This window comes from Mytilus edulis, chromosome 10 (assembly GCF_963676685.1).
Source record: "Mytilus edulis chromosome 10, xbMytEdul2.2, whole genome shotgun sequence".
Taxonomy (NCBI): Eukaryota; Metazoa; Mollusca; class Bivalvia; order Mytilida; family Mytilidae; genus Mytilus; species Mytilus edulis.
The window spans coordinates 57,890,653-57,915,573 of NC_092353.1; the positions used below are offsets into that span (position 1 = coordinate 57,890,653).

A 24,921-nucleotide genomic window follows, 5' to 3' on the forward strand; every position below is an offset into this window, starting at 1 on the left:
GAATGATCATTATGTATAATTGAGGTATTTATTTTTTCATTTGCATTATTTTCTTGAGACATTCTAGAATTTGTAGTTTTAACAATTGAAATGTACCTTTGATTATAGATAAGTTGCAAAATGTAAAAGACAGATATTTATGACAAAGTCAATGATTGTAAAGTAGCTGGACACTTTTTTATATTTTAATCGCAACTTACCTGTGTCATTTCTATGATATTATTACGTAAGTATTTCTGTATTGGCCTTGTTATTGGTCCGAGGCTTGCTGTATTGGCCTGAGGCGAAGCCGATGGCCAATACAGCTGGCCGAGGACCAATAACAAGGCCAATACAGAAATACACGTAATAATATCTTTATTAATTAACTACAGTGTTACAATATTTTTTTAATATCATTTCAAGAGCTAAATATTTTTACCTTGAAGTGGAACTATCCAAATCTCAGTTTGTTTCTTTGTATTAGATGCAATACATAATGATCTGGTGCTGTTTCCAGGTGTCTTCAGCATTTTCTCATCTGATGAATTTTTCTACCCTTTTCAGTCACTATAAAGTGGTACAACTTAAATTTAGACGCAACACATAAATAGTAATTGGAAAGGTACTGCCATTGCATGTGTTATGCAGAAACTAATTTAAAATCGATGTATACAATCGTGAAATTATGAGGTCGTCAAGAAATGAACTTTTGTGATAATCTACTCGTTCCCCAAACCTGAAATAGTTCTATCGTCTGCTTTCAAAATACCTTTTAAATGAATGTAACCGTCTTAAGCCTGAAATGTATGCCATTCTGACATTTTCAGCATGTTTAAGATCACTAAATGACAACTGCGTCTTCAAAACAACTGTTTACTTTCAGTTTGTGTTTATCGTGACTTTCGATGTAAAATCTAGAGACGTTCCGAATTCCAGCACTTGTGTCAACTCGGCCAATATAGAATAACTCGGCCAATACAGAAAAAAATCTGTATTGGCCGAGTTATTCTGTATTGGCCTAGTTTACACATTATATTGCATAGGCAGTTTTCATCATATTAAGTCCAATAACAGTGTAGTTAATTAATAAAGATGTATATAGAAATTTCTTCACCAACGGCACAAGAAACACAAATAATATTTTGCAATGTTCTATAATTATATGATTTGAAAGACACTGCAACACTAATTCCATGCTTAAATACATACTGTATAGATCGAACTGTCAAGTTTTGATAACGTGCATTTATTACTAACTTTAGTTAGACGTGTTTGAGCTTTTGATTTCGCCATTTACTTAGGGACCTTTCGTTATAATTTTCATCAGAGCACGGTATTTTTGTTATTTTACTTTGTTCGTGTATCATACACACATGTCATTATGGGTTGTAAAAACCAATATCAATTTTAGAAAAAAAAATATGAAAAGTTGTTAATTTTTTAATAATAACTTTTACATCAATATTCTGAAAATCTATGTCGTATCCTTAATATTTTGTATTCTAACTTTTTTTTCTCGTTCCATGCAATGCAATAATTGTGAAGAAACCCTTAAATTGTCAAGATAAACACACCTATTAACCAGATGCTCCGCAGGGCGCAGCTTTATACGACCACAGATGTTGAACCCTAAATGGTTGGGGCAAGTATGGACACAACATTCAAGCTGGATTCAGCTCTAAATTTGGATTGTGATTAAATAGTTGACACATCATAGGTTTCTGACACAGAATGAATGTGGTCTAATGAACTTAAAATTTTTGTTTTGCTTTTGAGCAATTCACTATGCTGTTGAATATTAATCCTCTCAAAAAAATTGAAGAAATTTTCTTTTTATTTATGAAATCTGAAATGAGAAAAATTTACCCCCCCCCCTCTTCCAACTTTTTTTTCACATTCCCTTCTTCCAAAACTGATCTCAATTCAAATTTCTAATGGCCCTAGCAATAACTACTCATTTAAATACGTCATAAAATATTAAAATGTAAAAAAACGTGCTTGTTATCACTGAATGGTAAAGATTGTTTTAATTTATCAGTTGGTAGTAAAAGTGAATATACATTGTATATTGTATCAAACAATAATTTAATTGATTCAACTACTATTCTGGACAAAGAAAGATAACTCCAATTGAAAATTTCTTGCTATTGCGCAATATTGTGCAATTATATATTTCTTGCTATTGCGCAATACTGTGCAATTGAAAATACTTGCCATTGCACAATACTGTGCAATTGAAGATTTCTTGCTATTGCGCAATACTGTGCAATTGAAAATTTCTTGCTATTGCACAATACTGTGCAATTGAAGATTTTTTGCTATTGCTGAATACTGTGCAATTGAAATTTCTTGCTATTGCACAATACTTAATATAATAATTTTGATCCTGATTTGGACCAACTTGAAAACTGGGTCATTAATCAAAAATCTAAGTACATTTTCAGATTCAGCATATCAAAGAACCCCAAGGATTCAATTTTTTTGTTAAAATCAAACTAAGTTTAATTTTGGACCCTTTGGTCCTTAATGTAGACCAATTTGAAAACGGGACCAAAAATTAAGAATCTACATACACAGTTAGATTCGGCATATCAAAGAACCCCAATTATTCAATTTTTTATGAAATCAAACAAAGTTTAATTTTGGACCCCGATTTGGACCCACTTGAAAACTGGACCAATAATCAAAAATGTAAGTACATTTTTAGATTCAGCATATCAAAGAACCCCAAGGATTCAATTTTTGTTAAAATCAAACTAAGTTTTATTTTGGACCCTTTGGACCTTAATGTAGACCAATTTGAAAACGGGACCAAAAATTAAGAATCTACATACACAGTTAGATTCGGCATATCAAAGAACCCCAATTACTCAATTTTTTATGAAATCAAACAAAGTTTAATTTTTGACCCTTTGGGCCCCTTATTCCTAAACTGTTGAGACCAAAACTCCCAAAATCAATCCATTTATATATAGCATATCAACTCTTGTTCCTATGTTTTTGATTGTTTCATCTAAAACTTTTATGTTCTCATTAATCATGTTAATTGTTTTCAATCCATTTTTAACATTAATTATCTGATCTGGGTTTTCATTTAAAAATTGAACAATGTCACCAAGTATTGGTACACTCTCAACCAACACTAGGCCAATGTCTCCTGCAGATTTCAAATTGTTGTGAGCAAACGCTGTTCTTAAATAAGAAAAAGTTTCGATGAGTTGCTTGATCGCAAACTCTAAAACTGCATTTAGGTCTGTAAATTTCAATAGCTGTCCCTTTGAAATGACGCGCAAGTGCAACTCAGTGAGCAAAAGACAACGAGGAACATTAAATCAGACGTCTTCATTTTCCGAAAAAGAAAGATAACGTTTTTATATGCATTATTTGTACTTCTTGCAGATCTTTTATTATCTCTTATAGATTGTAAGATAGTGTTGAACTTTTTCCGCGGGCTGTGATCGAGTGAAGATACTAAATGGATAATCGGTTTTCTCCATTTCAGTATTTTATGAATCATTTCTTCATAATTTGATATCACTGCTTTGTAAGGTCAACTATGTTTGATCGGGTCTATGTATTTGTATTCTGACTTTATAAAGTTCTAATCATAATATAACTTGCAAAAGTAACATGTGTCCCAAAACAAGGGTCTTTTAAGTCAGCTTTATAAGACAGTCATATTCTGGAAAACGGCGTAGGTTGAAAAATGCGGCCGGGGTAATAATTGTGCGTGGCATTGCAGATGGTTATACGATTTTTATAAAAACTGACTTGAAATTGGTCCTTTTTGTTAGAAGTATTGGACTTTGGCCATATATGGTCTATTGTAGCGTTTCTGTGAACGTTTTTTTTTTCTTAGAATTTTGCTGGGATTTATTTAGATAAAGGCAATATATACACAAATACATAATACAACCTTACAATATAGCAACGATTGTGACATAGGTACCTCTAATGCTTAACCCAAGGATGAACCATGAAAGCAAACAAGCTTATTTCCAATGGGGTCCTTATAGCCTTGATAATAAAATAAATAATTTATAATTCAATATCAGCCGAAGTTGTTTCACTCTGTTACAAACATTCAATAATCCCTATATTTTCAAATTCATTCACAGTGATTTGTCTTCTCTGAGGAAGATATAGTATAATTATTGGACTTCAGTTTATTGGAGATCAGTTTTCTACTTGTCACAGAATGACAAATTGTCAGTGCTGCTCATTCATCGCCATTATTGGCCTGATATGACTGCCATACTCGGCAGAATTGTTTTCAATCAGTCATGAATAGTTAATTGACCATACTATTGCTCCATTTTGACTGTGGTTTTTGGGGACAATTATAGATGAGAATTTAATTATCCCTATATAAGCATTATCGAATACTACAAATTTCTGTATGTTGACATGTTGATACCATTTGGTTTTGTTTGTGTTATTGGGTCAAAGAGTTTCTGTGAATAGATATCCCGTAAAACCTTTAATTCATACATACTTATTGTAATTTTGTTTATGAGCGGCGGTGGACATTTTGCTAGAACATTAGCAATTTTGAAAACTGTAATGCAGACAAAAAAAATAAACAGGAAAAAACATAGTCTGCAATGTTTCAAAGTTCCCTATGGCCCATGTGAGCTATTCGGGATCCTTGTAGCCTCTAAATCTCCATTGTCACGTTACATCATAAAAATGCAGGGGGAATGTTCATATTCCCTTTTGTACTCTAGAATACGCAACTCTGTGTTGACAACCTATATTATGTCTTTTTTTGTGTTTTTGGGTTGCTGTCTCAATACTTGTTTGGTTGTGCAGTTCGCATTGCACCTTTAAAATATGTATAGGAAGTGAATACATCTTTTATTTTTCATTATTATTTGGTTGTAAAAGCGTTAACCAAAGCACATTCTAAATGAGTCAGTAATATTCATTGAAATGTATTTAAATCATCTTTAGATCATTTAAAGAACTTGGTAAGTTCTTGTTCTGGCAGCTCAAACCAATGTTTCGTCTGCAACACCAGATAATTATGTTTATTTATTTTTAGTTTAATGCCTTGTTTTCAGTTTGTTTAACTAATCTCTATGTGCTTTTTTTATGTTGCAAACATTTGCTTAATTTGTGTTTTTATCCAATATGTTCATGCTTCAGTGTATGTACTTGCGTTGCTTAATAGAACTTTTGTATGGTATGCATATATACGTAATTATGCACACTATGAATTCTTGGTTTCTATGTACAATTTAGGTACAAATCACTTCATATGTATGTTTTGTTTGCTGTGCTTTCATTTTGTTGTAAAAGCTCTTCAGGCCAGGCTTATGTTTGTAATTGTATTACATATGCCGACTTAAAATAAAGCTATATATCTTATATGTTTTATATCTATTGAATATTTGTCGCATTTGGTATATATGATGGGTAATCTTTTTGCCAAAAAAAAAATTATTTTGGGGCATGCAATACCAAGTTAAGTTAACAATTCAGAGTAAAACTGGCCCGTACAGCGAGGGGTCTGGGGGCGACTTAAGGCCCAAAGTAGGTATTTGGCCTGGTAGGAGGTCCGGGGCGAAGCCTTCCGGCCAACAAGAGATTTTGACAATTTGAAGTTATTTTCAGGGCCTCCCTACTCTCAAAAATAGTCATTTTGAGATCAGAGAGGCCCTAACAATGACTTGAAATTGCTTATTTTGAAACAATATTTTGACTGAGCAAGCCATGTTTAAAGTCAGTGTCAAGTTGCAAGACAGCTTGAAGAGTGTTTTTCTTGAATTATTACTTGTATTATAGTTTTAAATAGAATTCATTAATAGCATTAATTTATGCTTTATTATTTCAATAAATCGTTGTCAAATCCTATATTAGCACCTGAAATCCATAGATCACAAGGTGTTGCGAACATCTATTCAGACTAACTGACCATGGCCATGCATGGTGACACATAATCTGAAAATAAGTGTTAATTTTATAAGGTGCTCGACACCTCGTGATCTGTTTGACTAGTACTTTTCTATACTCTTTCTTTACTGTCCATGTTTGTCAGTTTAACAAACTTTGTCAGTTTAACAAACATGGTATAGAATATATTTTCATGATTTGCAACATGTAAAAAATTACCAAGAGTTGCAGATGTTACTGGTCTTTCAAGTTGTTATGCCTACGAAAAGCGAAAAGAGTTTTGTTATCAAATAAAAGTTTTGCCTCTTCGCCAAATATCTTTTTAAAGATTTCAATGAAACAGTAAATCTTTAACATGTTTAATTCAAGCACATCTTTAAACAACTCATCACACTAATTATGAACCAATCGTATATAGTCAGGGGTAATACGTACATAACTTATGCATATATACTTCTTTTGTACTTAGCTCATGTATGTCATATTTTTTTCCTAAATTGTTGTAATAGACTGGGTTTTTTTGTTTTTTTTTTTTATTTCAAATGAATTATTTTGTTTCACATTTTTCATCATGTTTTTGTCAGGGCATTATATCTATAGCTGACTAGATACAATTTGTTTTTTTCTCATTGTTGATGGCCATATAGTAGCCCAATTACTTTATTTAATTTGAACTCTGGTGGATAATTGTCTCATTGGCAGTCATATGTCCTTTAAAATTTTCAAATGAATCAATAATTGATGGAAAAATTATCACCCTTACAACATGTAGTTCCCATATTTTCTTCTTTTCATGAGACTTATCTGTCCCAGGTTAGTTGGAGGGTTTGACGCCATCTTACGGTACCAGTTTAAGGATTATAACCCCGTCTGTAGCCAATTAATTACGAAATTATAAAACTGCAATAGTATCAAAACAGCGAAGAAAATGAATAGTAATGATTGGCCATTGTGTACATATACTAAGGTGAAACTTAGTGCAAAGCATTATTATTCATAGTTTCATTGCGTTTAATAGAAAAAAGGGGATTTTGTGGCAGATAAAACCAATTGTTTGTAGAAAAACTACAGACAGTCAGGGGACTTACTTAAATGATTTTCTAAATCACTGATTAAAGTAACATTATTTTCACAAATGTTGGAAGTAAGAGTTGTCTTTCTTTAATAATCACCTATTTAAGTAGTACAAATTAATCACTAGAACAAGTGTACAATGTAGCTTTAAATATAGAATACTAATGATCCAGGGACTAATTATGTTTCTAAAATTATCAGAACCAACATCTGTGTTGATAGGATGACAAGGTCATTTCAGGTGATGACCTTGTTCTGGATCTAAAAATGTAGGATAATGACATAAAAATCACTTGTTTAAGTATCATGCCGCAATTTCCTTCCCAAAAATGACTTCTTTAAGTATCATTATTTTAATAACCACCACTAATTTCAACACCCCGAACAGTGAATTTTTTATCGCGAACAGTAGAATTGTATTACATAATCTGAAAGATGACACCTTGAACTTCACAGGAAAAATACTCCCACTGCTTAAAAAAATCTGTTAAAAAAGTATCAGTTCATTATGTAAAGCCATTATTATAGCATTTTTTCAACTAAAAAATATAATTTGCAGCTAAATGATAGCATTAAAGGCATAAACCTTGCTACCTAACAGAAGGAAAAAGGTCATTTTTTTCAATTTTACTAATGAAAAGATATTATTTAAACCTATGTGTTTAAAAACTACAAAATCACAATTTGTGACAAAACTTCGAATCTGCTTCTTAAATAAGTGATGAGGTTCATGTGGACCCTATGGCTAAAATGGCCGTATTTTCACCTCAAAATTTACTCAGTGTACAGACAAACCTGAGTATCTGGAAAAGTTTTAAGGCATAGCATGCCCTAGATAAATAGAATTCAAATACATTGTATGATTCAGAAAACTCATAACTTAACTGGATTTATCCGTGCACTTTTTTTCGACCCTGCAGAAGATGATAAAAAATAAACAAACAGTTGAGTTTCCTTTGATATGGTCCACTCAGGTACACAGTTTAAATCACCAATTATTGTCAGGTATCTATTGTCCATCTAATGTCCATGGCAATTAAAAAAGCTCACTTCAATTATTACCTGTAGGGAAGTTCTCAAACCTGTTTCCCAACTTAGTTTATTTTGGTACCTTCTGGAGGAATGAAAAAAAGTACACTGCAAAATCCTAGTAAGTTTTTATTTTTCTTACACATCAAACATATTTGAAATTTATTTATCTAGGGAATGCTATGTCTGAAATTTTTTACAGATGCGCAGGTTTTTCTGTACTCAGAGTAAATTTTGAGGTGAAAATACGGCCATTTTAGCCAAAGGGTCCACATGAACCTTGTTCTGGAACTCATTCATCATTTATTCTTCATGTGATCATCATTTTATATTGTTAACGTTTCATTGCGTACATCGCTTTATGTGCGCCAGTTTTAGGAGTTTTATACAGGACAGTGTAGGAATCTGTGTCACTTTCCCCTCTCTTCTGAGTGACGTAAACTGCTCAACGAGTCGTGTGCACAACTACAAGGAACATTCATCGGACACGTTGTCCAAAGGAACAATTCGTAGCTAACCACAGCGTGATTTACATTTAAAACATTACAAATAATGTCTTTACATTAGCGATGAACTGTTTAATATATTTCCCTATGTTATAAAGAACTATGAACATTTTACCGTTCAAACTGTTCGTATCTGCAATAAAACAATTTAATTCAAGACAGAACCCGGCGTGTGCAAGAATATTCATCTTTTTATTATTATAAAGAACATTAACAGCTTTATATATATATACGAACTGTTTATCTGTATTTTTAATGGACTTTAATTATCATGGAACACATATTAAAATTGTATTTATATTTGTATTTTCAGTTTTTTACCATTTGGATTGGTAGTAAAATAAAAGTCAGCTCCTGATTGTTTTATCCTTACTTAAACCCAGTCATCTTGGTAACACTCACTGGTCCGGCCATTACAAACCTTAAATAAGTCCCCTGACTGTACAGACTTTAATATAGAGAACTTTGGTATAAAATTCAGAACATTGATGACTTACTTGTTTTCCTATGATATGCTAGCATTTATTGTTGGCAAAACTTTCTAAATAACCTTTAAATTACAAAATACCTCGTGCTGAGTCATGAAAGTCGAGCGCACCCTAAAAGGTGTACTTGAGTTGGTCCATATTTATATTTGATTTCACCAATATCCAAATTAATAAACTTGTTTTATAAAGGAAATCAAGGCAACAAACTGTAATACATGACCAGCATTTTAAATGTGTACCTTGATGAACATTGGTTTTTCTCAATATCCTTTTCCATTTCTGGAATAAAAGTTTCAACATTCAGGTCTGAACCAATCCCAAGCAATTCAGTGATTGAGCAACTGAAACTGATAGAGTTGTGTAAATTTTTCGTAAATTCTTCCTTGTTTTTCTGTCAACGGCCCAAACATTCCCGTTTTCGCATGAACAATATCTAAAATGTCAGACGGCAAAGTATGAAAATGATTATTGTAATGAATGTCAATAAATTGGAGGCATAATAGGTCCCATTCACTTGTTGTTGTCGATAAAGTCTTGTAATTTTCAACGTCGGATTCATTTGAATCGGAATCCATGCTAGACTCTGAGTTTTTATCAGCTTCTTCTTCTTCTTTCGTAAATCCCTCCAATATTGGAGCACTTGGAAATAAATCCAATATATATATATATTGTTAAAATCACTAAAATAATAGGTTAACGGACAGAAAGTCACAGGACAAAAAGTCACAGGACATAAAAGTCACAAATTTGATAGGACAAAAAGTCACAGGACAAAAAGTCACAAATAATCTGTTGACAATTGTTTGAATATATAAGAGAAATATCTTGAAATATTTACTTTTCATTACAAATATTCATATTAAAGTTAAGGAAATGTGTCATTATACTTACAAAATGAAGATTTATTTAATTTTAATCATGCAAAAGAAAGATTTCTAGGCACCATGAAGCCATTTAAGTGCCAAGCCACTTTGACATTTTGTTTTTTTTAACAATTATTTGATCATCTTTGATATTTTGTTGATAAATTTTGTTTACAAAGTTAGTTTATATACAATAGTTAAAGAAAAATACAAAAGTAATTTTGTAGAAATAAGCGTTTTTTATTCAAAGAAAATAATCCGTTTACCTACAGACTGGGAGAAACTCAAATGACTCAATCAAAACCTCTATATTGGAGTCGACTAGGCAACTCAAAATCGAGGACAAAGGAGCAACAAGAACTTTGCCAGGAAACCATTAACCAACCCATGGGAGACTGCACACAAGAACAAGCAATATCGTTTACAGATGGATCGTGCTTAGGGAACCCAGGACCCTGTGGAGCAGGGGCAATTATCTATGCTGAACACATTAAACCTGCTGCAAGATTACATAGACCTGTGACACAGAGAGGATCCATCCTTCTACCGGAACTGATAGCAATTCTCATGGTCCTAGAATACTGTATTACAGAAAATATTTACAATGCAATACCCCAAAGTGGAAAGGGATTAATATAAGTTGCAAAACTTGTTTCCCAATCCACTATAAATAAATATGTTTAAACTAAACTAAATGCAATACAAAAAATCAAAATTTTCTCTGACAGTCAAAGCGCCATGGGATTACTTACACTGAACTGGGCCCCAAACAGCTACATCTCCGTAATAAGAGAAATAAAAGAAAACATTGAACATCTTAGGCAAAAAGGACTAAATGTAATTATATCATGGGCACCAGGACATGCCAACATAGCTGGCAATGATGAGGCTGGCATCCTTACAAAAACAGCGGCAGAGGAAGCAAAAGAACTACCACCGGAAAATAACGTCATAACACTCACGGTCGCGAAACACGTGACTTGCTTGTGATCAGTTTCACGGAAAAAATGGCGCCTGTCTGAATAAACAAGTTCGCTTGGAGGCAAATTTTGAACGTAAGTATTTACATATCATCGTATTCATGCTATAGGACCCCCCTCATCATATGCAGCGTTTTGTTCCGAATATTTTGATGCCCATTAAGTTATATTTCACTGTTGGTTTCATAGAGAACATTCACAGAATATTTCAGATCTGCCGAAGATTGATCAGGATTGTGTACACGATATGTCCGTAAAATCACTATAAATCCATTTATGTATCTTATTTTCGCCTATCGTGTACAGAAACTTGCCCACATTTACTTATTCATTCATACAAACTAGCGTCAGTGTATATTTTTGACATTTTTGTCAGCTGAACGCAATAATATTTTTTTTTCAAAAAATGATCTGTATCCACGGTATGAACATTATATGATCAGTTCCACGGTATGAATGTGAAAGTTATAGATCATTTCCCATAACTTTATATTTAGGTTTTAAATGGATGCTGAGAAGGCAGAAAAGCTGTGTAAAATTTGTGGAAAGTCATTCCGGAGTATTTCAGCAGTGTATGATCGCGAAAGGAGGCATGCCAAGAAGGGGCCATACAAGTGTTGTAGGAAAGTTTTTTTCAGTAAAGCCAATATCAAAAGACACAGGTAAATTTTCATTTCATGGAATTCTTATCATATTACTGTCACTAAATTTTTGAAAATAACATAAGCCACGGAAATAGAGAAGTTGTCTATAAACAAAATCAGTCAAATGAAAATACGAACTAGGAATATATCATTTCTGTAAAAATGTCTCTGTCCTCTGTGAATATGTACTTTTATTCAAGGAACATTATGTATAAAAAAATCAGCATTTAAAAATCTAGGGAATTGCAAAACCCGAAAACCAAGACAAATTTGTACAATCAATTAACACTAACACTTTAAAATACATAACTGCGATGGAACCCACCACAACATGGGCAAAATAGGTACCAGTAATCATTGCCTGCCTACGAGCCTTGTCTAGGAAATTACCTTACTGGACACTATTAACCATATGTTAATTCTTGATCTTTAAACATTCAGGTGTGCAGTGCATGGTGAAGAAAAAACATTTGCATGTGAACAGTTTGATAAAAGATTTTCAATTATGGCTGATCTCACCCGTCACCTCAAGATTCACGAGGAACACCCTGTAAAATTTAAATGTACAGTATGTGGTTTAGAGTTTAAGAAAGCACATGATTGTGGTGATCACGAGGCTAGTCACAGGGGTGACAAACAGCATATGTGCACATGTGGAAAGGCATACATCCACCAGACAAACCTTTACAGACATATAAAGAGAAAATGTAATCATTGACAATCAGGATTCATCTTGACTTTATTATTTATTTTACGTTTTGTACTTTGATCTCAAAGATGGGATACATACTGGTTTTGACAAATAAAGATTTATTTCTATGAAAAATATTTATTCAATGCCCATTTTAACAGTTGGTAGAAGTTTGGCCTGGTTGCATCTAGCTTTTTCCCAACGAATTCCAAGTTCCCCTTTACATAGAGCATTTCTGTCAGTTGAAATTGTTGCCTCTCGCTTTCGTCCATTCAACCGTTTCCTCCCTGCAGAGTCGAATGTATGATTTCTGAAAATAAAGGAAAATACAAAATGTACAAATTTCTTCTACACTGGGGAAAACCTGGAGACCGTAATTCGATTCATGGTTAGCCGTAGGGCCATATGCATATTAGAAATTGCAGTGAGGATGAAAATATTTTTCATAGACGAAAATCTTAGCACAAAATGTATCTTGCGTTACATGTGGAAACTACCATTGTGACATATCAGTACCGAAACGTTCATTATACAAGTGCAAATTAACTAAATCTACCTGAATGCTATATCCAAAGGCAGTTCATTTACCAAACCTAGGCAAACCCTGCAGTTCACATGGTGAGTATCAATATCTGTAAATGTCTCTTCAACCAGATTGTACATGGTTTTCCTTTTAGTGCTGTACGAAAACTGCCTGAAACAAGAATAGTGTACGTATAAAATATTATCAAACTACGAAGTTAATGTTATATATATAGTATATATTTACTGCAAACCCGTATAATACCTTTCGGGATCCAGTCGGATCTGAACTTGTTCAATGGTATTTCCAATAAATTGTCCAAACTCTTGGCACGACACAGTACCATGGCCAATCCGATCATTCTGAGTGACTTCTGAGAAAAATATTTTACTGTGTATGGCGATTTTGAAAATACCCTCTTTATTCCTGTCTGTAAGGTTGGGATTGCCTTATTTGACGAACTCTTTTGCTGCCTGACAGTAGAGTTTTTCCGATATTTTGGCAGTTGCAGGGAAGCCTGGTTTTTTCCGCATGACGGGACCTATAATAAGATAAAAATAACTGAATTAGAATTTAACTGTGTCGAAAAAAAAATGTAGTTTCCAAATAGGGTCGAAAATATATTGTAAAAGTCTGATAGAAAGTATATTATTTATGCGTCAGGCAGTACTACTTTTGCATAAAATTATAAATTATTTTCTGCATGTATTTCCTGTCCATAAAAACCGTTTATGGGATCTCATATACAATTATTATATCGATTCAGATTCATACCGTGGAACTGATCATATATATACACTGACGCTAGTTTGTATGAATGAATAAGTAAATGTGGGCAAGTTTCTGTACACGATAGGCGAAAATAAGATACATAAATGGATTTATAGTGATTTTACGGACATATCGTGTACACAATCCTGATCAATCTTCGGCAGATCTGAAATATTCTGTGAATGTTCTCTATGAAACCAACAGTGAAATATAACTTAATGGGCATCAAAATATTCGGAACAAAACGCTGCATATGATGAGGGGGGTCCTATAGTATGAATACGATGATATGTAAATTCTTACGTTCAAAATTTGCCTCCAAGCGAACTTGTTTATTCAGACAGGCGCCATTTTTCCGTGAAACTGATCACAAGCAAGTCACGTGTTTCGCGACCGTGACACTGCAGGACGTCAAACAAGCAGCATATAAAAGTACAGGAAATAAATGGCAGAGAAGATGGGAAATATCTGAGAGAGGCAGGGACCTTTATGAAAAAATACCAACTACAAAACACTCAATTATGTATGATTTCCCAACTAAAAGACATTTCAGTATATTCGCCCAACTAAGAACTGGCTATACAGAACTCAATTACTACAAGAACCGAGTAGGCCAAACCAACGCCATAGAGTCATGCATCTGTGGAGCACCTGAAACGCCTCAACATTTCCTTCTGGAGTGTCCCTGCTATGAAAACGAACGAGAAGATATGTTACACCAAATATCCAAAGAGGTCGGCGTCAGAAACTTGAATTTAGCTACTATGCTAACGAGACTGGACGGCGAGAACACAGAAGAGACAAAAGCCAAACTACAAACAGTGGCACATTACATTGACAGAACGGGCAGATTTAATACTGCTGTTCCACAATCCCAATATTAACCAGCATACCAATTTAAAGCACAGAGAAGAAAATACGTCGAGGAAAACGCACCAGAGAGAAAAACCGCACATTGGGACAATTCGTGCCAACTGGCCTTAAGATTGAGGATTGAGGCCGAAAAAAATGAATTGTGACTTTTTGTCCTGTGACTTTTTGTCCGTGACTTTTTGTCTGTGACTTTTTGTCCTGTGACTTTCTGTCCTACGTTCAAATAATATAGTCGAATTATCCTCCACCAGTAAAATAGTGTATTTACATCCACAAGTGCAAAAATTAAAATTCCCCTCATGTCTTTTTCCATTCATTAGATTATTTCTCTTGTTCTGAAAAATGCTATGCAGTTTCACTGACAAGTTTTGGGTTATCTAAATAATGAAAAACAGTTGAATTAGATTCTTCGAATTCGCCGCTAATGTTTTGGTTGAAAGGGGCGTAACTCTTTATCGGAGCTAACAAAAACAAGTATTGCAGCTCCGGGCTCGGTACAAATAACAAAAAAAAAATCAAAAAGTGATTTTCCTTCTTCAGTGATAAGAAGTTCTTGGATTAATTTATATAAATTTATGGGAGAAATATACATCATAGTAAGAAAGATGCATTACCTTTATCCTAAATAATTTAAAACCTTTAAGAACTATTCATCTATTCTAATCACATCTGATCAGAAAAACCAATATTTCATCAGGAACATATTTACGTTAGATATAATGTTCCAATATTTCAGCAATGATTTGTATAGTTCAATCTAAAAGGCGTATTTGAAACTAGTTTCGAACCTAAACTGGTTTGCCGTTTGTTATTCTCAAACCGAAACTGGTTCCAGAAACTATTCAAACCACGTTCATGGGTGGTTTGTGGTTTTGGTTTAGGATTTAAAATGGCGGCAATGTTGATGCAGTGTAGTGGTCGCGAAAAAAATTGTGCAGATCAGTCTATGGTCAAATTGATTTTAATTACATATTTGTAATAGTGATTGAAAAACTGGTCATATAATATCGTAATATATGGACTGCCCACAGGACAGTGATATTGGCTAAGACTGTGTTAATGACTGAGCCGTAGGCGTGGTCATTATCACTGTATCATAATAACTATTATGTTTATTTCATTGAGGAACCACGTTTTTACAAATTCTCATAAATTCAAAATGTTTAAAGGCTAGTTCGAGTTATTGTACGATTTCTATAGGAAATAGTGAAGACCAGTCGTAGTAATACATGTTACTATAATTAAGTCACTGCCATTCATTTAAGTGCATTTTTTTAGTAAATGAATACGAAATAAAGTTTTCTATTATTTTATTTTTATGAAAACATATGGTCAACAATTCAACAACTTAATAATAAAATTGAAAACAGGAAAATGTTTTATTAAAGGGACATCTCTCTAAACAGAAAAACCACGCACCACCGATCATTTACAGAGAAACCGGTCACGCCCCATCGGTCAGTTACATGTGAAAGTCTGTTAACGACCGGTTTTCTGGTCCGTTTTGTTCTGTTAAAGACCGATGGAATTTATTACTGAACAATAAAGAATGTCATGTGGCCCTTGTTATCCAATAAGAGAAGCTAATTCTTAACCGATATGAAATAAATGGATTTTCAATACTAATGTACATGTATAACCTTTTTGTGTTTGGTGTGTTTTAGCTACACATCGTTATATATAGATTATTAATGTTAACTCTGAACACTATTTGTTTTGTTCATTCATTTGTTACTGTTATGGCTATTTTTTTGGGGTATAATTTGTCAATTAAAAAACGTTTTAAATTGTTAATTTTTATTTGTTGTGAATTGGAAAATACTGAGATGACGAATACATGTTTATGAGATAATCCGATAAAACAAAAAAATTGTAATACTTACTATAATTCAAAACTGTGAAGTAAATTGAAATAGCCTATGAGAACAATAGCTAATGAAATTGTTAGAATTGTTAAAACATTTGTGGTAGCTCTTTATTTTTAGGTCAGTGATATTTTGTATATACACATGTTGCATTAAGATAAGCACAACTCATCTGCTCATTGTGAAATTAAAAAATTGACTCCATTCTCCAATTGGTCTATGAACACTGGAACATTTGACAGACTGTAACATGTTAGAATTTGTGATTAGGTATGTTGATGGAAAACCACCATTGATAATTCATTGATATTGGTATGCAGGGTGCACATCTCATTTTAACAGAGATTATTATAATGTGACTTAGTGCGTATGTCAGTATCTTACCAATAATAAATTCAGAGACTGCAGGTTAAGTTTAATTTTTATGTCTAAATTTTAAGCAAAAATACACGTCTTCAACTCTGCAGTGTCAGAAGGATTATGTACATCAAAAAAGTTATTTATTTATACCATCTCCCTAATCCCCTCTTTAATGTACGCATTCATGTTTTGTAAGAGGCATAACTCGTGTAGCACGCAACAGCTCAAAGCTACTTTAAATGCTTTATTCAGGTCTAGCATATCAATAAATTTGAGACGGCAGAATCTTCCTTTAAGAGCTCCAAATGCAAGTTCAATCATCATCCTAGTGCTGCTGTGCACAAAGTTTTAAAGTTTTTGATTTTTGTTTAGGTTGCCATAATCCTTAAACGGTGTTATTAACCATGTAGTTAGGCCATACTCGGAATCACCAAGTAAATGTGAATTACATGTACCTGGGAACATCTCTTCAGGGTTGTTTTCAACAATTCCATGAATTGGTGAGTTTCTGAAGAGGGGGGCAATACCTTTTTCTGTTAACCTGTTTTGGACTATTTCAAGGTGTTACATTGTTAACTGTTATCTGAAACAGATCACCTGTTAACCGTTTCAACCCACTGTCTGTTATCTGTTCTGTTAAAATTGGCAATGTTGTTAACTGTTTTATATTAAAATAGGATTCCTGATATCTGGTAATGTGACACTTAAAGTGTTCCCTCTTTTTACATAATTTATCACTGTATACTATTTTTTCGAAAAAAAACCTGAAAATTATCAGTATAAAAAGAGGTCTTCATGCCAACAATCCTCTACTTTCAGAGGCATAATTAAAGGAGAAATGCTTCGCTTTAAGAGATGTAGGAAGACCCAGTAGATTTGAAATCACAATATGCGTTATTTTTCTGAATCCCTTATTAAAAGGGGATATAAAGAAAATGACATTAAAACTGATATGCAGGAGGTGACTGCAAAACATAGAAATAACACATTAATGGTTAAACCCTAATCTGTATTACAGTCGCCTCACTTAGTATTCTCCACACAGTGTTTTCAAGACAGAAAACACACTTAAAGAACGATACTCTAAAACACTGGGATACATTAAAAGATGGCGAAGAGGCAAAACTTTTATTTGATAACAAAACTCTTTTCGCTTTTCGTAGGCATAACAACTTGAAAGACCAGTAACATCAGCAACTTTTGGTAATTTTTTACATGTTGCAAATCATGAAAATATATTCTATACCATGTTTGTTAAACTGACAAAGTTTGTTAAACTGACAAACATGGACAGTAAAGAAAGAGTATAGAAAAGTACTAGTCAAACAGATCACGAGGTGTCGAGCACCTTATAAAATTTGCACTTATTTTCAGATTATGTGTCACCATGCATGGCCATGGTCAGTTGGTCTGAATAGATGTTCGCAACACCTTGTGATCTATGGATTTCAGGTGCTAATATAGGATTTGACAACGATTTATTGAAATAATAAAGCATAAATTAATGCTATTAATGAATTCTATTTAAAACTATAATACAAGTAATAATTCAAGAAAAACACTCTTCAAGCTGTCATGCAACTTGACACTGACTTTAAACATGGCTTGCTCAGTCAAAATATTGTTTCAAAATAAGCAATTTCAAGTCATTGTTAGGGCCTCTCTGATCTCAAAATGACTATTTTTGAGAGTAGGGAGGCCCTGAAAATAACTTCAAATTGTCAAAATCTCTTGACAAATATTCAATAGATATAAAACATATAAGATATATAGCTTTATTTTAAGTCGGCATATGTAATACAATTACAAACATAAGCCTGGCCTGAAGAGCTTTTACAACAAAATGAAAGCACAGCAAACAAAACATACATATGAAGTGATGTGCACCTAAAATTGTACATAGAAACCAAGAATTCATAGTGTGCATAATTACGTATATATGCATACCATAAAACACAAAAAGGACATCTAGAGGTTGTCAATATGAACATTCCCCCTGCATTTTTATGATATAACGTGACAATGGAGATTTAGAGGCTACAAGGATCCCGAATTGCTCACATGAGCCATAGGGAACTTTGAAACATTGCAGACTATGTTTTTTCCTGTTTATCTTTTTTCTCTGCATTACAGTTTTCAAAATTGCTAATGTTCTAGCAAAATGTCCACCGCCGCTCATAAACAAAATTACAATAAGTATGTATGAATTAAAGGTTTTACGGGATATCTATTCACAGAAACTCTTTGACCCAATAACACAAACAAAACCAAATGGTATCAACATGTCAACATACAGAAATTTGTAGCATTCGATAATGCTTATATAGGGATAATTAAAGTCCCATCTATAATTGTCCCCAAAAACCACAGTTAAAATGGAGCAATAGTATACTATTCATGAGTGATTGAAGGCAATTCTACCGAGTATGGTAGTCATATCAGGCCAATAATAGCGATGAATGAGCAGCACTGACAATTTGTCATTTTGTCACAAGTCCAATAATTATATTATATCTTTCTCAGAGAGGACAAATCACTGTGAATGAATTTGAAAAAAAGGGATTATTGAATGTTTGTAACAGAGTGAAACAACTTCGGCTGATGTTGAATTATAAATTATTTATTTTATTATCAAGACTTTAAGGACCCCATTGAAAATAAGCTTGTTTGCTTTCATGGGTCATCCTTGGGTTAAGCATTAGAGGTACCTATGTCACAATCGTTGCTATATTGTAAGGTTGTATTATGTATTTGTATATATATTGCCTTTACCTAAATAAATCCCAGCAAACTTCTAAGAAAAAAAAAACGTTCACAGAAACGCTACAATAGACCATATATGGCCAAAGTCCAATACTTCTAACAAAAAGGACCAATTTCAAGTCAGTTTTTATGAAAATCGTATAACCATCTGCAATGCCACGCACAAATGTTACCCCGGCCGCATTTTTCAACCTGCGCCGTTTTCCAGAATATGACTGTCTTATAAAGCTGACTTAAAAGACCCTTGTTTTGGGACACATGTTACTTTTGCAAGTTATATACAAAATAATACTACGGACTCCTGAATGGTTTTATTAGTTATCAAAGGTACCAGGCTTATAATTTAATACGCCAGACTCGCGTTTCGTCTACATAAGACTCATTAGTGACGCTCAGATTAAAACAGTTAGAAAGCCAAACAAGTACAAAGTTGAAGAGCATTGAGGACCAAAAGTTTCAAAAAGTTGTGCCAAATACAGATAAGGTAATTTATGCCTGGGATAAGAAAATCCTTAGTATTTCGAAAAAGTCATACTTTTGTAAACAGGATATTTATAAAAATGACCACATAATTGATATTCTTGTCAACACCGAAGTGCTGACTACTGGGTTGATGATACCTCGGGGACGAAACGTCTACCAGCAGTGGCATCGACCCAGTGGTGTAAATAGTTATCAAAGGTACCAGGCTTATAATATGGAACGCCATGACTGCCTTATGTTAATGATCAGCATTATATGCAGTGCTCACAACATTATATGCAGTGCTCACAACATTATATGAAGTGCTCACAACATTATACGCAGTGGTCCAAACATTTTATGCAGTGGTCACAACATTATATGAAGTACCCACGACATTATATGAAGTGCTCACAACATTATATGAAGTGCTCACAACATTATATAACGTTTTTTGTTGATGAAGGTGATGATCGGTGATGGTGATGATGATGTTTGATGTATGATGAGATTGATGTATGATGAGATTGTGTATGATAAGATGGTAGTGGTTCAGATTCGATTAACTTTGGGTATTTTATCATCGGAAATCAACGGAATACAGCCATAATTGATAGTGCCCTGCAAACAAATTGAAACAGTTGTTGAAGTCATATTATCAAGGCAATTCGATTGAAAACTATATCAGAAAAAAAAATAACGCCTGCTATTGTCTGCAATTGGACAGATATAATTTTATTAATTTATTGGAAGTTCATTCTGAGGAAAAGATGAAACTAAGAGGTAAAATTGAGAAGGGAAATGGGGAATGTGTCAAAGAGACAACAACCCGACCAAATAAAAAACAACAGCAGAGGGTCACCAACATGTCTTCAATGTAGCGAGAAATTCCCGCACCCGGAGGCGTCCTTCAGCTGGCCCCTAAACAAATATATACTAGTCCAGTGATAATGAACGCCATACTAATTTTCAAATTGTACACAAGAAACTAAAATTAAAATAATACAAGACTAAAAAAGGCCAGAGGCTCCTGACTTGGGACAGGCGCAAAACTGCGGCGGGGTTAAACATGTTTGTGAGATCTCAACCCTCCCCCTATACCTCTAACCAATGTAGAAAAGTAAACGCATAACAATACGCACATTAAAATTCAGTTCAAGAGAAGTCCGAGTCTGATGTCAGAAGATGTAACCAAAGAAAATAAACAAAATGACAATAATACATAAATAACAACAGACTACTAGCAGTTAACTGACATGCCAGCTCCAGACTTCAATTAAACTGACTGAAAGATTATGATTTCATCATATGAACATCAGGCACAATCCTTCCCGTTAGGGGTTTAGTATCATACCATCATAACATATATGAGAAGAACATAACCCGTGTCATGCCAAGAACTGTTTTTAGAATAAATGTGTTTAGTTCCGATGCAAAGACCTTATCAGTGACTCAATATTAACGCCAAAGTATGCAATCTTTAATGACTTGACAACAATATCGTAATGATATCCCTTCTTAATAAGTCTATTCAAAGGTTTTGTAAGTTTCTGAGGTGAATACTGACACCTTTGTGCTTTATAAAGAATGTTTCCATAAAAAATGAATGAATGAACTAGTTATGTTCGTCGTAAGAAATACGCATGGCATAATGCAAGTTAAATATTGAAATTTTTAGTTAATGAAATATCAAAGGAAAATTTGTATGATATATGCCTCGAGTTCATTTTCTACTGAAGAACTTTAGCAAGGTGCCCCGGCCAATTTATAGTCAGTACTCAGTTTTAATTAGCTTAATTACCTTTTAAATAAAATAGTCAGCTTTCTATAACAACTAAGTGCCATATTACGCTAGCTTATATATGTCATCATAGAGTCATTATTGGCATCAATTTCAGAATTTGGCATTTTTACATGAATAAGTATCTAACAGATATGGAAAATGCAGTTTAAAGCATTTCATTGTAGGTGTTTAACATAACTTTACATCAATTATTCCAATTTTTTTTAGCACGCCAAGCAGTTTGTCTTCTAAATATAACTAGCAGTCTTATATAGAGATATAAACTTTCATAAGAAAAAAATACCCTTTCAAGACCCAGTTTAACATTTTTTTATTTATAGTTATCATCTCTTATGAAAACTGAGTTTGTGGGGGGTGAATAAAACGTTTACTACGTTTGTTCGTCAGTCTTCACGGTTAATATATGAAAAAAGTGGTATGCTTGCCAATGAAACAACTTTCCACAATAGACCAAATGACACAGAAATTAACAACTATAGGCCACAGTACGGCCTTCAACAATGAGCAAAGCCCTTACCGCATAGACAGCTATAAAAGGCCCCGAAATGATAAACGTAAAACATTCCAAACGAGAAAACTAACGGCCTAATTTATGTTCAAACAAACGAACGAAAAAACGAACATGTAACACATTAACAAACGACAACCACTGAAATACAGGCTCCTCCTGACTTGGGACAGACACATATATACAGAATGTGGCGGGTTTTAACATGTTAGCGGGATCCCAACCCTCCCTCTAACCTTGGACAGTGGTGTAACAGAACAACATAAGAACGAACTATGAAAATCAGTTGAAAAAGGCTTAACTCATCAGATGGATACAAATATAAATACATCTAACAAAAAAAAGAGTGGACGTGGCCGGGTACTTGTATATCCCAACAGAAAAAAATACACTAAGTCCTGATCTGAGAGTACTCGCAGTTACTGACAGCTAGTTCAAAGCCACTAACAACTAATAAAAAAATCATGCATATAAGTTTTGCATTTAGGTAAAGATTGAAACAAACTGGGAGTAAAACAGAATGATTTACTATTATTGGATAGTAACGATTTCCATGAAAAAAGAGTCATTTACCTAAATTAATTCTGGTTAAGATACATTAAGATACAAAATTCTAATCAACTACAAGTCATAGAAGAATGATATCTTTTAGATCGCACTTCTTTGATAACAATGGACCTTGCGCCAATGTATTGTATTGATTGTATTATCTCCCTTACTCCGTGTGTCATATACATGTATGATTGATGGGTTATTTCTTTATTGTTTACCGCCTTACGATCATTAAATGTGCTTTTCTAACGATCACATGTGTTATAGTTTTCTCTGCTTACTGGCGTTGAAAAAAGATTCAAATTTGTGTTAAGGTCCAGATGATAGCAACAACACATAAAAGAGGAATGCTATTTGTTACTGAGCACTTCTTTGATTTTAATGAAGGTCCACACAATTTTTTTTGTTACAGAAGCACAAAAAAAAAACGATACTCGTTATTACATGTATTATGTCAATATATAATTGTATTAATATAATTATATTAATAGAGAACTAATAGTATTGTTTTACTGTGAATTCTTCTCGTTGTAACAGTTGTTATTGGCGTTCTAATTCTTTTCACATACAAGCTTGTCTATAGTCTGGGGATTTCTGTTATTTTTGCTAACATTTTTTTTCCATATCCCATGTTAGGATCAATGTAAGAGGTTGAAAATTTCATATCTGAATATTTTTCGTTATCTGGAAAGTTACTTTTGACGATGGATCTTGATTGTTTCTGTGGGGCTTCTTTCTCCTGTATATGGATCACTCACGGGGTAAAAATTGGAAAATTGTCGAAACTAATTTGACTTTTATGTATTGCATAGTCCGAATTATATACTTAAAAGGATTTAAATTCACAAACTAGTTATTTTGCACTTAACATTGATGTGCCATGCCTTTTTAAAATAAGATTGAAAATCGTAAATGTTTAAGTAAAATTCTATTTCGAATAACATCGCTGACCAACATTAATAAAAAAAAATAATTTTAAAATGCAACGAACAGTATACTTCTGAGAGCCATGATATTTGGTTCTCCTTGAAAAAATACTGGGTCATAACATATCTTAATCGCAGTCCCGAGTAAACTGAAGATATTTATTTAGAGTTAAATGATCATAAATGCACAATTATATAAGTGTATAAATCTATATGTTTTAAAACGACTGCAAAAAAAATTTAAAAAAAATGTCGTATATTGCTATCACGTCGTCGTCGGCGTCGCCGAAGACAGATGGTTTCCGGATAATTACTTTTGTATAAGTAAATAGAAATCAATTAAACTTTTAACACAAGGTTTATAACCACTAAAGAAAGTTTGGGATTGATTTAGGGGTTATGGTCTCAACTGTTTAGGAATTAGGGGCCAAAAAAGGGGGTCCAGATAAACATTTTTGTAGTTTGTATAAATCTCTCTGAAATTATACCACAAGTTTCCATACCACAAAGGGATGGTTATGATTTGCTTGGAAAGGTGGGTGGAGGGGGAGGTGCTATGGCTCAAAACGTTTAGGAATTAGAGGCAAAAAAGAGGGGGAAAGTAGGGTTTCTTGGTTTAATGGCCAATAAGACAATTTGAAACCAATGTAAGGAAGGTAATCCAAACATGTTTGATTACCTCCCTTCCACTGCTTTAAAATTATGTGTAAAGAAAATTTTTTCTCATATCGGGTTTCAGAAATTAAAAAGAAAATTTCTTCATATATTTCTTTTTGCAAAAAAAGTGGGGGATACATTTTTCTTTTCTTTTTCGGGTTGGGGTCAATATGCAACAGCATAGTGTATTGCACCAAATCATAATTTTTGGAGGGGAACCACTACCATCTCATCATTCATCAATCTCATCATACATCAAACATCATCATCACCATCACCGATCATCACCTCCATCAACAAAAAACGTATAATGTTGTGAGCACTTCATGAATGTTGTGACCACTGCATATAATGTTTGGACCACTGCGTATAATATAGTGAGCACTTCATATAATGTTGTGAACACTGCATATAATGTTGTGAGCACTGCATATAATGTTGTGAGCACTGCATATAATGTTGTGAGCACTGCATATAATGCTGATCATTAACATAAGGCAGTCATGGCGTTCCATATTATAATATTTTACAGTCGTTATATATCAGCATCAATTCTAATGTGTTACATGTACTTGTGTTTATCCACTTATATCCACTTTATTTGAACTTTGTGGATAGATGTCCCATTACCAATCACACCATAATTTAAAACAAGCGAGACATATTTCTCTGTTTCAATAATTTAATTTTAAGGAATACTCGGGG

At 33.4% G+C, this 24,921-nt stretch overlaps 2 long non-coding RNA genes across 2 annotated transcripts; one reads left to right on the forward strand and one right to left on the reverse strand.

The window, feature by feature from the left end:
- The first annotated feature begins 10,840 nt into the window (after positions 1-10,840).
- LOC139492503 (uncharacterized) lies at positions 10,841-12,127 on the forward strand. The gene is made up of 3 exons (XR_011656866.1): positions 10,841-10,892; positions 11,315-11,479; positions 11,903-12,127. It is a non-coding gene; the product is annotated as an uncharacterized lncRNA (long non-coding RNA).
- Positions 12,128-12,254: 127 nt separating this feature from the next.
- LOC139492504 (uncharacterized) lies at positions 12,255-13,839 on the reverse strand. The gene is made up of 3 exons (XR_011656867.1): positions 13,750-13,839; positions 12,709-12,846; positions 12,255-12,462 (listed from the first exon to the last, which is right to left on the reverse strand). It is a non-coding gene; the product is annotated as an uncharacterized lncRNA (long non-coding RNA).
- Between the last annotated feature and the right edge of the window lie 11,082 nt (positions 13,840-24,921).